General features: G+C 45.2%; 1 pseudogene; it reads left to right on the top strand.

Moving 5' to 3' along the window:
* Positions 1-1845: 1845 nt before the first annotated feature.
* On the top strand, positions 1846-6507 carry LOC101044714 (PRELI domain-containing protein 1, mitochondrial pseudogene; annotated as a pseudogene).
* The last annotated feature ends 4952 nt before the right edge of the window (positions 6508-11459 follow it).

Raw genomic sequence — 11459 nt, 5'->3', positions numbered from 1 at the left:
GCCTTCTTCTGGAATACCTCCTGAAAGAACTGCCTGGGCTGTTCCACAGTTGCCTTTTTAAAAATATAGGTAGAAAGGTACATTCTAAAATGATGATAAAAAGTATGGTGCGGTAACTACGTAAGCCAGTAATATAGTCATTTATTATCATTATCGAGTGTTATGAGTCATACTCATAATTGCATGTGCTCTACTTTCACATGACTGGCAGTGAAGTGGGTTTGTTTACACCAGCATCACCACAAACAGGTGAGTAATGCATTGCACTAAGACATTGCAATGACGACAACGTCACTAGGCAATAGGAATTTTTCAGCTCCATGATAATCTTATGGGACTGCCATGGTATAAGCAGTCTGTCGCTGAAGCGTCATTTTGTGTCACATGACTATACAGGTTACAGCTTTCTTTTTTTTGTTTTGTTTTGTTTTGTTTTTTTTTTTTTTTTTTTTTGAGACGGAGTTTTGCTCTTGTTACCCAGGCTGGAGTGCAATGGCGCGATCTCGGCTCACCGCAACCTCCGCCTCCTGGGTTCAGGCAATTCTCCTGCCTCAGCCTCCTGAGTAGCTGGGATTACAGGCACGCGCCACCATGCCCAGCTAATGTTTTGTATTTTTAGTAGAGACGGGGTTTCACCGTGTTGACCAGGATGGTCTCGATCTCTTGACCTCGTGATCCACCCACCTCGGCCTCCCAAAGTGCTGGGATTACAGGCTTGAGCCACTGCGCCCGGCTCAGGTTACAGCTTTCTATCTTCTTCTTCATAATAGAAATCTATTATACACATTGTTCTTCATCTTGTCTTTTTTTTTTTTTTTTTTTTTTTTTTTCCTGCTAGAAAAAGTATTTTTCCGGGCCGGGCGCAGTGGCTCACGCCTGTAATCCCAGCACTTTGGGAGGCCGAGGCGGGCAGATCAAGAGGTCAAGAGATCGAGACCGTCCTGGTCAACATGGTGAAACCCTGTCTCTACTAAAAATACAAAAAAATGAGCTGGGCATGGTGGCACGTGCCTGTAATCCCAGCTACTCGGGAGGCTGGGGCAGGAGAATTGCCTGAACCCAGGAGGCGGAGGTTGCGGTGAGCCGAGATCGCGCCATTGCACTCCAGCCTGGGTAATAAGAGCGAAACTCCGTCTCAAAAAAAAAAAAAAAAAAAAAAAAGTATTTTTCCATCACTTTAGGTTCAAAATTCCTCTAGCATGGAAACTCATGAATATAGTTTCTCCTTCATGGTTAAGGAGAAAGGAAAGTGAGGCCTTCGTCAAGATCACCTTCCATCTCAGTGTCAGAGTTAGCTTACTTTCTAGGTGTCTGTACTTCAGGACTTGTAAGTTACAGAAGAAATATGCCAGCCAAGGCCGCGAATGCCTAGAGCACTGCTTCTTGTACGGGATGATCCATGGAAACAGATTCATGGAAACCAGGGTGGCCTGAGACCGAAGCTTCCGAACCCAAGTAGCCTCTTGGGGTTGGTGGCATGAAGAAGGATGAGTGGGAACGGGTTGGCCTTTCGTGTCTCCATGATGCTGAAGAGTCTTCATGGTTTGGTGGCGTGCTCAGAGGGGGATGGGCATCCTGATGTCTGATCGCCATGCGATTCTGGTGGGCTAGAGCTTTTCTGATTTATGGAGGAATGGTTCAAGAGAGCATGGGGTTTAATTAAAAGCACTGGCTTTGAAGCTGGTTGTTTGGATTGGAATTCTTGTTAGCAGCTGGGTGACTTGCCCTTGGTACTAAACCTCTCTGTATTTCAGATTCATCATCTGCGGAACGAGGATTGTGATGAGGAGTAAAGGAAACCATTTGCTTGAGTGTGAACAGCCTGTCTGGCACTTTAATGTTAAGATGGCGATGAGAAGAGGAAGGTGAGGCCGGAGATGATGGATTGAGACCTTTGGCAGTGCTGCAGGATGAACTTAAAGAGAGCCACTGCCTTAGGTTGGGCTAAGCAGGGATTTTTTTTTCTTGTTTTTCTGAATGGGCTAGCCTGACCTCCTTCAGCAGAGGCTGGTGGGAACTGCGGTTGCATAAGATGAAAATACATGGGCTGAGGGGAATTTATGTTCATTTTGACCTCAATTAACTCATAAAACATATAAGAAATTATATGCAAATAAGTACCAATTATTTTCTGTCAGGATCGTGTGTCAATTTTTGCAGTCTTGGCATCTACATTATGCCGGGTCACTTGATTCTCAATGTTCCACACTGGGCCATCACCCCCAATTCATTTAGTCCCCACCAATTTCCTGACAGCATTGCCAATTTCAGACTCTCTTTCTATTTATTCTTTGTTCAGATACTGACTGTCTTTGTAAACTTCCTTATTGCCTAGAACTGGTAAGACAGCACTTATAAATTAATAAAAATGTTGCCTTTTAACATATCAGCAAAATCACTGGAGAGCTGTTGAATTTGTAATATGTATTCTTAGAGATTTTCAAAGCATCTCCTAGGGTTTCAGTGCACAATTCCTATTAAAGCTAAATGTGATTGGAGTACAACCCCTCAAAAATTCTTATACAGTTCTCCTTGGATCTGTTAGGACAAGAGCCCTCCTCCAAATTCGGATATTTGCAAAAATCAACTTGAGCAAAGAACTCTAGAAGCACAAGCAACATTCCATTTGTCTGCTCCTCCAACAACCACTTGCAGAGTATCTAGTGTGTACCAGACTTCTCAACAATGACAACTATATGAAGAAAAAGCTACTGGCATCTCTGATAAATAGAATGTATTAAAATAATATACTATAGGCCAGGCATGGTGGCTCACGCCTGTAATCCCAGCACTTTGGAAGGCTGAGGTGGGCTGATCACCTGAGGTTGGGAGTTCAAGACCCGCCTGACCAACATGGAGAAACCTCTGTCTCTTCTAAGCATACAGAATTAACTGGGCGTGGTGGTGCATGCCTGTAATCACAGCTGCTCCAGAGGCTTAGGCAGGAGAATAGCTTGAACCCAGGAGGTGGAGGTTGCTGTGAGTTGAGATCGAGCCATTGCACGCACAGCCTGGACAACAAGAATGAAACTCTGCCTCAAAAAAATCAAATCAAATATTGTTAAAATGAGCATACACTTATATGGATCAATCCTTTCATGTTGTCAGTGTAGCATGCTTCTGTCCCATTCAAGGTCATAATTATTAACAGCATAGGATCTAAGTTGTGGAGAAATGGAGGCATTTTTATGTCAAATTCATCTTATGAGATGAGAGCATCTCTGAATGGGGTAGCAGAGACAACCTATATAAACATTGAGCCTTTCTGAATAAGAATGTTGAGCCTCTTTTTGGTCAATAATGTTGAATCAAGAAGAAATTGAGACTGGCAGCAACCCTTAGCCAACTGGTGAAGGCTGAGGGGCTCTCGGGTACTTCCAAGGACAATCTACCTACGGGAAGTAAGTATTCCTGGGTAAGTTGTTCATTGAAGTTTGACTCACCTAGAACTACGTTATCATCCAGCTTGTAATTCTTTTCCAATGCCACAGGAATAAAATGGATTTTATTAAAAAGGTTTTAAAAAGTCAAGATATTGCTATGACAACATTCTTTAGGCTGGTAATCCTTTGTAAAAAGGAAGTGAATGTAGTCCTCTCTTAGGTGTTCTTAGTGGACCCTTACTGAGCTGCAATCTCATCTTCTTTTCCCTCTGTCCCCAGGGTTTTTTTTTCACCCTGTGTTGACTCTTCTAAAATTTTGCCAATGATGGCCAGGAGCGGTGACTCACACCTGTAATCCCAGCACTTTGGGAGGCCAAGGTGGGCAGATCACCTGAGGCTGGGAGTTCGAGACCAGCCTGACCAACGCGGAGAAACCCCCATCTCTACTAAGAATACAGAACACATGGTGATGCATGCCTGTAATCCCAGCTACTCAGGAGGCTGAGGCAGGAGAATCGCTTGAACCCAGGAGGCGGAGGTTGTGGTGAGCTGAGATTGCACCATTGTACTCCAGCCTGGGCAACAAGAGCGAAACCCCATCTCCAAAAAAAAAAAAAAAAAAAAAAAAAAAATTTTGCCAATGAATGATGTCAAATGGGCCGATCTAAAATGTTCAGAATGTCAACTTTGGTAAAAACCCAAACTATATCTTGATTTGAGCTTCCAGAATCTCACGTAATTTGCAGTACTCCTCAAAAGTTACCACCTGACTTTCTGATGGAAATTTGTTGCCCTGTTGTTTCATCATTACAACTGACTTCTTTAAGCCACAAAACAGATCTCAGTGTTTTCCTTATAAAGAATACTTTTGACCACAACTGTCACTCTTTGGGGTGTTATAGCAGCAACTTCTTTGAAAAACCACCAGATACACTAGAAAGATGGTGGAGCAAGAGAAAAAAAAAATCCCTTTGGTTCCAGAAAATCTCCTGAAAAAGAGGAAGGCTTATCAAGCCCTCAAAGCCACTCAGGCAAATCAAGCACTTTTTAGCAAAGAAAGAGCCGAGGAAAAGGAAAAGGACTCAGGTTTAAGCGACTGGAACCATCATTCCTACATGATTCCTGGCAGCAGAAACGTGACAGGCTGCGTCTCACCTTGACTACAAGTGAAACCTCATGCCTTGGAATTGTGAGATAAACATTCCTTGGCTTTTTTTTTTTTTTTTTTTTTTTTTTTTTTGAGACAGAGTCTCACTCTGTTGCCCAGGCTGGAGTGCAGTGGCTCACTGCAACCTCCACCTCCCGGGTTTAAGCAATTCTCCTGCCTCAGCCTCCCCAGTAGCTGGGATTACAGGCGCATGCCACCATGCATGCCTAATTTTTGTATTTTTAATAGAAATGGGGTTTCGCCATGTTGGCTGAGCTGCTCTCGAAATCCTGACTTCAGGTGATCTGCCCGCCTTGGCCTCCCAAAGTGCTGAAATCATAGGCTCCTTGGCCTTTGCTGTACTCACCAGAAAGATTAAGGGGTGAGTTTACTGGTGTAAAGAATCATTGCAAGACTTCACCTGAAGAAAATTTTTACTGGCGTTTTTATAAAAGTCACCCCCAGAACCTAAAAATGCTGCATATAGGGCAATCTTATGTGACCAGGAGATTTCCAAATGTGAAGTCTGTCCGGGAACTCACTTAGAAACCTGGACAACATGTCTGTTCCTCTGACAGCAGAGCGATTGAGGAGCACCTGGGAAGTTTGGTGTTATTTGCTTGGAAGACCTCATTCATGAAATTGCCTTACCAGGGAAATACTTCCAGGAGATCTCGTGGTTCTCGCACTCTTTCCGCTTCTCCTCAAGGAGATGGATGCACCTGGCTGTCAGTGTGAACGCACCAGTCAGCTCATCCCCCCTGAACTAGATCCAGAATAACTGAAAGCACAGTGCAGGGGAAGCATATGTTTTTTCTGTTTGGTTTTTTTTTTTTTTGAGACGGAGTTTGGCTCTTGTTACCCAGGCTGGAGTGCAATGGCGCGATCTCGGCTCACCGCAACCTCCGCCTCCTGGGTTCTGGCAATTCTCCTGCCTCAGCCTCCTGAGTAGCTGGGATTACAGGCATGCGCCACCATGCCCAGCTGATTTTTTGTGTTTTTAGTAGAGACGGGGTTTCACCATGTTGACCAGGATAGTCTCGATCTCTTGACCTCGTGATCCACCTTCCTCGGCCTCCCAAAGTGCTGGGATTACAGGCGTGAGCCACCGCGCCCGACCCCGTAAGCATGTGTTTTTGTTTTGTTTTTTTTTTTGGGAATTATTATCAGGTATCTTCAGAGAAGATGATCTCCTCTTTTATCTTCAAAAACGGAAAGGGGCGGCCGGAGAACTCATGGCGACGGGCGTGGTGCGGGGGTGACTGAGCTGGGAGCCTGGCGGCTGGCGTGCGCCAAGCGTCTGCCGGCTCCGCGTTCCTCCCACGCTCGGCACTCCAGATGCTGCGAGGGTGCTGAGTACAGTAAGGAGGTATTTCCTGGGCCAGAGCGTGCCCGGAAGTTCCTGGGACCGAGCGTTCGCCGCCTTGCAGCAGCGGTACCCTAATTTCCACAGCAAACGTATCCGGCCGGCCGGACGACGCAGTACACCGGAAGGCGACACGTGACCGGAAACTGCCGTTCCAGCGACTCCTGATCGAGACCAAGTGGAGGCCCCGCTGGGCTGAGCGACTGTTTCCGGGCAGTGTTGCTCCCCGGTGTACATCCTGGAGGGCTCTATTGTGGACCTACGGAATCAGACCATGACCACCTACAGCTGGAACATCAACCGCGCCCGGCTGATGGTGGTGGAGGAACGCTGTGTTTACTGTGTGAAGTCTGCCAATGGGCTGGACCGAAATCCGCCGGGAAGCCTGGGTCTTCTCCAGCTTATTTGGTGGCTCCAGGGCTGTCCAGGAATTTGGTCTTGCCCCGTCCAAAAGTAATGTGACCAAGACCATGAAGGGTTTTGAACAGATCTTGGCGAAGCTGCAAGGCGAGGCCCCTTCCACAACACTTGTGGAGACCGCCCAGGAAGCCGAGAAGGCCAAGGACCTCACCAGCAAGGCGGCCGCTAAGAAGCAGCAGCACTTTGGGTAGCCAGCCCGCCACCATCACAGCACCCCGGACAGCTTGGCTTAGTCCCTATGCCCCGCGTTCCTCCCACGCTTGGCACTCCAGATGCCAGCATTGGAGTGCTGGCATCTCCATTGTACTTCATGATTAAAAACCAACTTCCAGCTTCCAACCACCCCCCACAAAAAAGAAACGGAAAGGAGGGTTCAAAGAAAAGACAGTAGGTTATTCGAAGTAGGAAAAAGTCCTGCTTTGTTGCATCTTCTATCCTAAGGTTTAATGTTGGTAAATGAGTAACTCAAGCATTTATACAAGGCTCCCTAAGACTCCTGTAGCAATGGACCAAACCCAGGGACATAATTGAATCTGGAGATTTTGGGGGCCTTGTCTTGAAAAGACTTGAAATACATGTAGGAAGAAAGGCACACAAATAAATGTTCAGTTGTCTCTGCTGTGAAAAAAACAACAAAACACCAGATTGGGACGGGGGGCGGTTTAGGATCTACCAGTAAGTCATTATCTTAAAGGTCAAGAGCCTTGATCTAAAAATCACTAGAAAAATGAGATCAAGGAACCAGTAAAATGGACCCGATTGTTTCAGTGTGAATATGAACTTTCAGTGTCCCACTGAAACAGCAGATATTTTCTGGCTTTGTCTCCATGTTCTAAAAGATGTAAAGTCTTTGGTATGCGGAAGGTAACCGAAAAGCCTGAACCGCTGAAGAATAGTCCTTGAAGTAGCTTCCTGCCTTAAAAAGACAGATCACAGCTATCAATGAAGGCTTCTTTCTACACTCGAACCTTGACTGGTGTGTCACACTCTTGTAGGCACCCAATAGTCCCATAGATTTTTCTTTTTCTTTCTTTTTTTTTTTTTTTGATAAACACAGGAATTAATCCTTCTTGTCCTTAAAGCTTGAAACTTAATTTGTTTTATCTCAGTTCCTTTGTCAGGAATGGCTCCCCGGGCCTCTCAAATAAAAAGTATCAAAGAACTGAAACTCAGCGGATCACCACAATGAGATGTCAGACCCCTTATTTATCTTGATTGCTTCCTTGTCCCTCCCTAGTTCTTGTTTCCTTACACATTGTAACATTTCTTCCCGAGTTTTAGTTGGTCAAGGAAAGAGACTGCAGACTGATCTCCCATCTCCTTGGCAGCAGCATCCAATTAAAACCTTCTTCCTGGGCAATACTGCTATTTCTGCCATTGGCTTTCTGTGCAGCAAACAACAGGAGTTCTGGTAACACAAAGAAGAAAACTTCCCAAGTGTATTGTTGTAGGACTGAGTACCATGGGAGAAATGGAAACAGTAGACATCATCCCTGGATGAATCAGAAATGACATGAATCACATCGCCAAGACCTGTTGGGGGAGTTTGGGATCATGACAGATGAACTACTCAGAGCCTTGGGAAACATAGATAGACGATGATGAGCCCAATTTCCCCACCTCTGGCAGAGGGCAGTGGGGTTGTTTCAACTTGTGCTGACAATGAGGAGAAGTCTCCCCTCCTCATCCGCTCCTCAGTGATGGGGTCAAATAACAGCACCTTTAGCTGTTGTTCTACATGGGGGCTTCCATGTGGCAGAAGCATGGCAGACTCCCACAGCATCTCTGGTGTGCCTTTTCCTTTTCTCTTTGCTTGTGCAAACTGTGCTCATTTTCTTTTTTTTTAAACTGTGCTCATTTAAAAGATTCCTTCCAATCCATAACCTCGTCCATGAATATTCCAGTATCTATTGATCTTTCCCTAGTTTGATTTCTAGAACTAATTATCATGGTACCCCTCACCATGGCTATCTGTTTGATCATCTGTGTGCCCCATCTTTTCTAGCCAGTTTGCAGTTTCTACTGGTAGAAACTGTATTTGAATTTAATTTTTGCTTGTTAGGTTTTCCTTTTAGGGCCTTTCTCATAGGACGAGTGAGTTAAAGAATTAATACATGCTTGATTTTTCTATATGTCACTCTTGGAAATTCCAGTTTCTTGATGATCTGAGACAGACAGTTGCAACTTCTTCCCTTGAATGCTTCTTTGAGACTCTGTTAAAACAAAACAAAACAAAACTCATGTCCCAATTATGTTTTGTTTTGAGACAGAGTCTTGCTCTATCACTCACGCTGGAGTGCAGTGGTGCCATCTCAGCTCACTGCAACCTCTGCCTCCTGGGTTTAAGCAATTCTCATGCCTCAGCCTCCTGAGTAGCTGGGATTACAGGCATGTGCCATCACACCTGGCTAGTTTTTTTGTATTTTTAGTGGAGACAGGGTTTCACTATGTTGGACAGGCTGGTTTCAAACTCCTGGCCTCAAGTGATCCTCCCTTCTTGGCCTCCCAAAGTGCTGGTATTACAGGCGTGAGTCACTGTGCCCAGCCAAGTCTCAGTTTTTGATTCAGAAAACATGATCAGGGTACCTCATCATAACAATTCTCCAATATATTGATTTTTATCAGAGGGTTGATTGCTGAACAATTTCCAAGTGAGTTTTAATAGCCAATAGCTTCCCTTTTACAGGAGAGGCAAACACTATGGTCCACACTGACCCTTGCTCTCCTAGTCAGCAAGTTGTATTATCATCATCATCTAACAAGGTGAGTACCACGATAATTAGTTTCTAATGAGAAAAGCCTGAGGTCACCTCCCTTAGAAGAATGTGCTACTGTGTTGGTTTCTGTTGATCAGCAAGACACACATTTTCAGTTGTTCCCAGGAATGTTGCTGTTTTTTTCTGCTGATCTGGTTTAACTTATGATCAATGACTCTTGAATGGCAAGGATGCAGCCAGAGTCTGGGGTCTGGAGCTTTGGGTGACCCCACCTTAGGGTGAGGCCCCTACTACTCAACTGAAACTTTGATCTAATTTTCACTGACCTTTGTATAAAGGAGAGGCTATTGTTGACTGCACAAGAGAATGCAGGAATAGGCCAGGAAAGCATTTCTTCTTGGTTCAAATGTCTTTTTTTTTTTTTTTTTTTTTTTTGAGACGGAGTTTTGCTCTTGTTACCCAGGCTGGAGTGCAATGGCGCTATCTCGGCTCATCGCAACCTCGGCTCATCGCAACCTCCGCCTCCTGGGTTCAGGCAGTTCTCCTGCCTCAGCCTCCTGAGTAGCTGGGATTACAGGCACGAGCCACCATGCCCAGCTAATTTTTTGTATTTTTAGTAGAGACGGGGTTTCACCATGTTGACCAGGATGGTCTCGATCTCTCGACCTCGTGATCCACCCGTCTCGGCCTCCCAAAGTGCTGGGATTACAGGCTTGAGCCACCGCGCCTGGCCGGTTCAAATGTCTTGAATGCACCTGGCTGTGAGGGTAGACACATGGATAAAGTTTTGTTTTGTTTTGTTTTTTTGGGACGGAGTCTCGCTCTGTTGCCAGGCTGGAGTGCAGTGGTGTTATCTCAGCTTACTGCAACCTCTGCCTCCTGGGTTCAAGCGATTCTCCTGCCTCAGCCCCCAGAGTAGCTGGAATTATAGGCACATACCGCCATGCCCAGCTAATTTTTGTATTTTTAGTAGAGACAGGAGTTTCACCATGTTGGCCAGGATGGTCTTGATCTCTTGACTTCATGATCCACCTGCCTCAGCCTCCCAAAGTGCTGGGATTATAGGCATGAGCCACCGTGCCTGGCTGTGGATAAAGTTTTATATAGTGGGTTTTAATCTTGTACAAACCAGAATCCTTTTGAGAGTGAAAAGAGATACTAAAAACAATTAAAAATATTAATTGACCTACAATAGGAGGAAGCTGGGACTATCCCAGGAAATACATTTGAAAGCTCTGAACCTTCTCTAAATAACAACTCACAGATGCATTTGCTCACGAAATTGTGCATATAACCTTTGAGGTTTCATAGAGACCTCCTGAAACCAACTGAGGAATCCAGTTGGCCTGAAGAGAAGAACCAAAGCCTAAAAATCCCTGATTTGAAAATTCTGTAATTTACTTTGTGCTAGAAATCTTGCTGCTGGTAAACATTTTAGCCTAGGCAACATAAACAAGACTTTGTCTCTTAAAAAAAAAAAAAATGGCTGTGTGTGGTGGTGTGTACTTGCAGTCCCAGATACTGAGGAGGCTGAGGAAGAAGGATTGCTTGAGCCTGGATGTTGAGGCTGCAGTAAGCCATGATGGCACCTCCGCACTCCAGCTGAGCGACCAAGCGAGACCCCGTCTCAAAAAAGAAACAACAGCAAAACCACTCCAAAACTTTCATTCATCCTTTCCATGACTCAGCATACATTCATTCATTCATTCATTCATTTACTGAGAAACAGTCTCACTCTGTCGCCCAGGCTGGAGTGCAGTGATGTGGTCATAGCTCACTTGCTGGGTTCAAGTGATCCTACTACCTCACCCTCTCAAGCTAATTTTTTTTTTTTTTTTGTGGAGGAGTGTCACTTTGTCACCAGGCTGGAGTGCTGTAGTGTAATGTCAGCTCACTGCAACCTCCGCCTCCCGAGGTTCAAGCGATTCTCCTGCCTCAGCCTCCCGAGTAGCTAGGATTACAGGTGTGCCACCATGCCCAGCTAATTTTTGTATTTTTAGTAGAGATGGCGTTTCACCATGTTGGCCAGGATGGTCTCTATCTCCTAACCTCATGATCTGCCTGCCTTGGCCTCCCAAGGTGCTAGGATCACAGGCATGAGACACCACGCCTGGCCAAGCTAATGTTTTTATTTATTTTCATTTTGTAGAGATGACAGATTTCCCTATGCTATCTAGGCTGGTCTCGAACTCCTGGGCTTACGTGATTCTCCCATCTCTGCCTCCCAAAGTGTTTGGATTACAGGCATGAGCCACCACACCTGGCCAACATACATTTACTGATCACCTGCTACTTCAAGCATTTTGCTGAATCATGGAAAGACAAGAATCATTAGAGTCCTTTTCCTTGAGGCACGATCCTTCTTGTTTGAAAGGCGGATTATTGCAACGCTTCACTAGGAGTATTAGTAAAGTACTGCCATGGCT

The sequence above is a fragment of the Saimiri boliviensis genome, chromosome 4 (assembly GCF_048565385.1).
Source record: "Saimiri boliviensis isolate mSaiBol1 chromosome 4, mSaiBol1.pri, whole genome shotgun sequence".
NCBI lineage: Eukaryota > Metazoa > Chordata > Mammalia > Primates > Cebidae > Saimiri > Saimiri boliviensis.
This window is presented reverse-complemented; position numbering and strand designations above follow the sequence as displayed.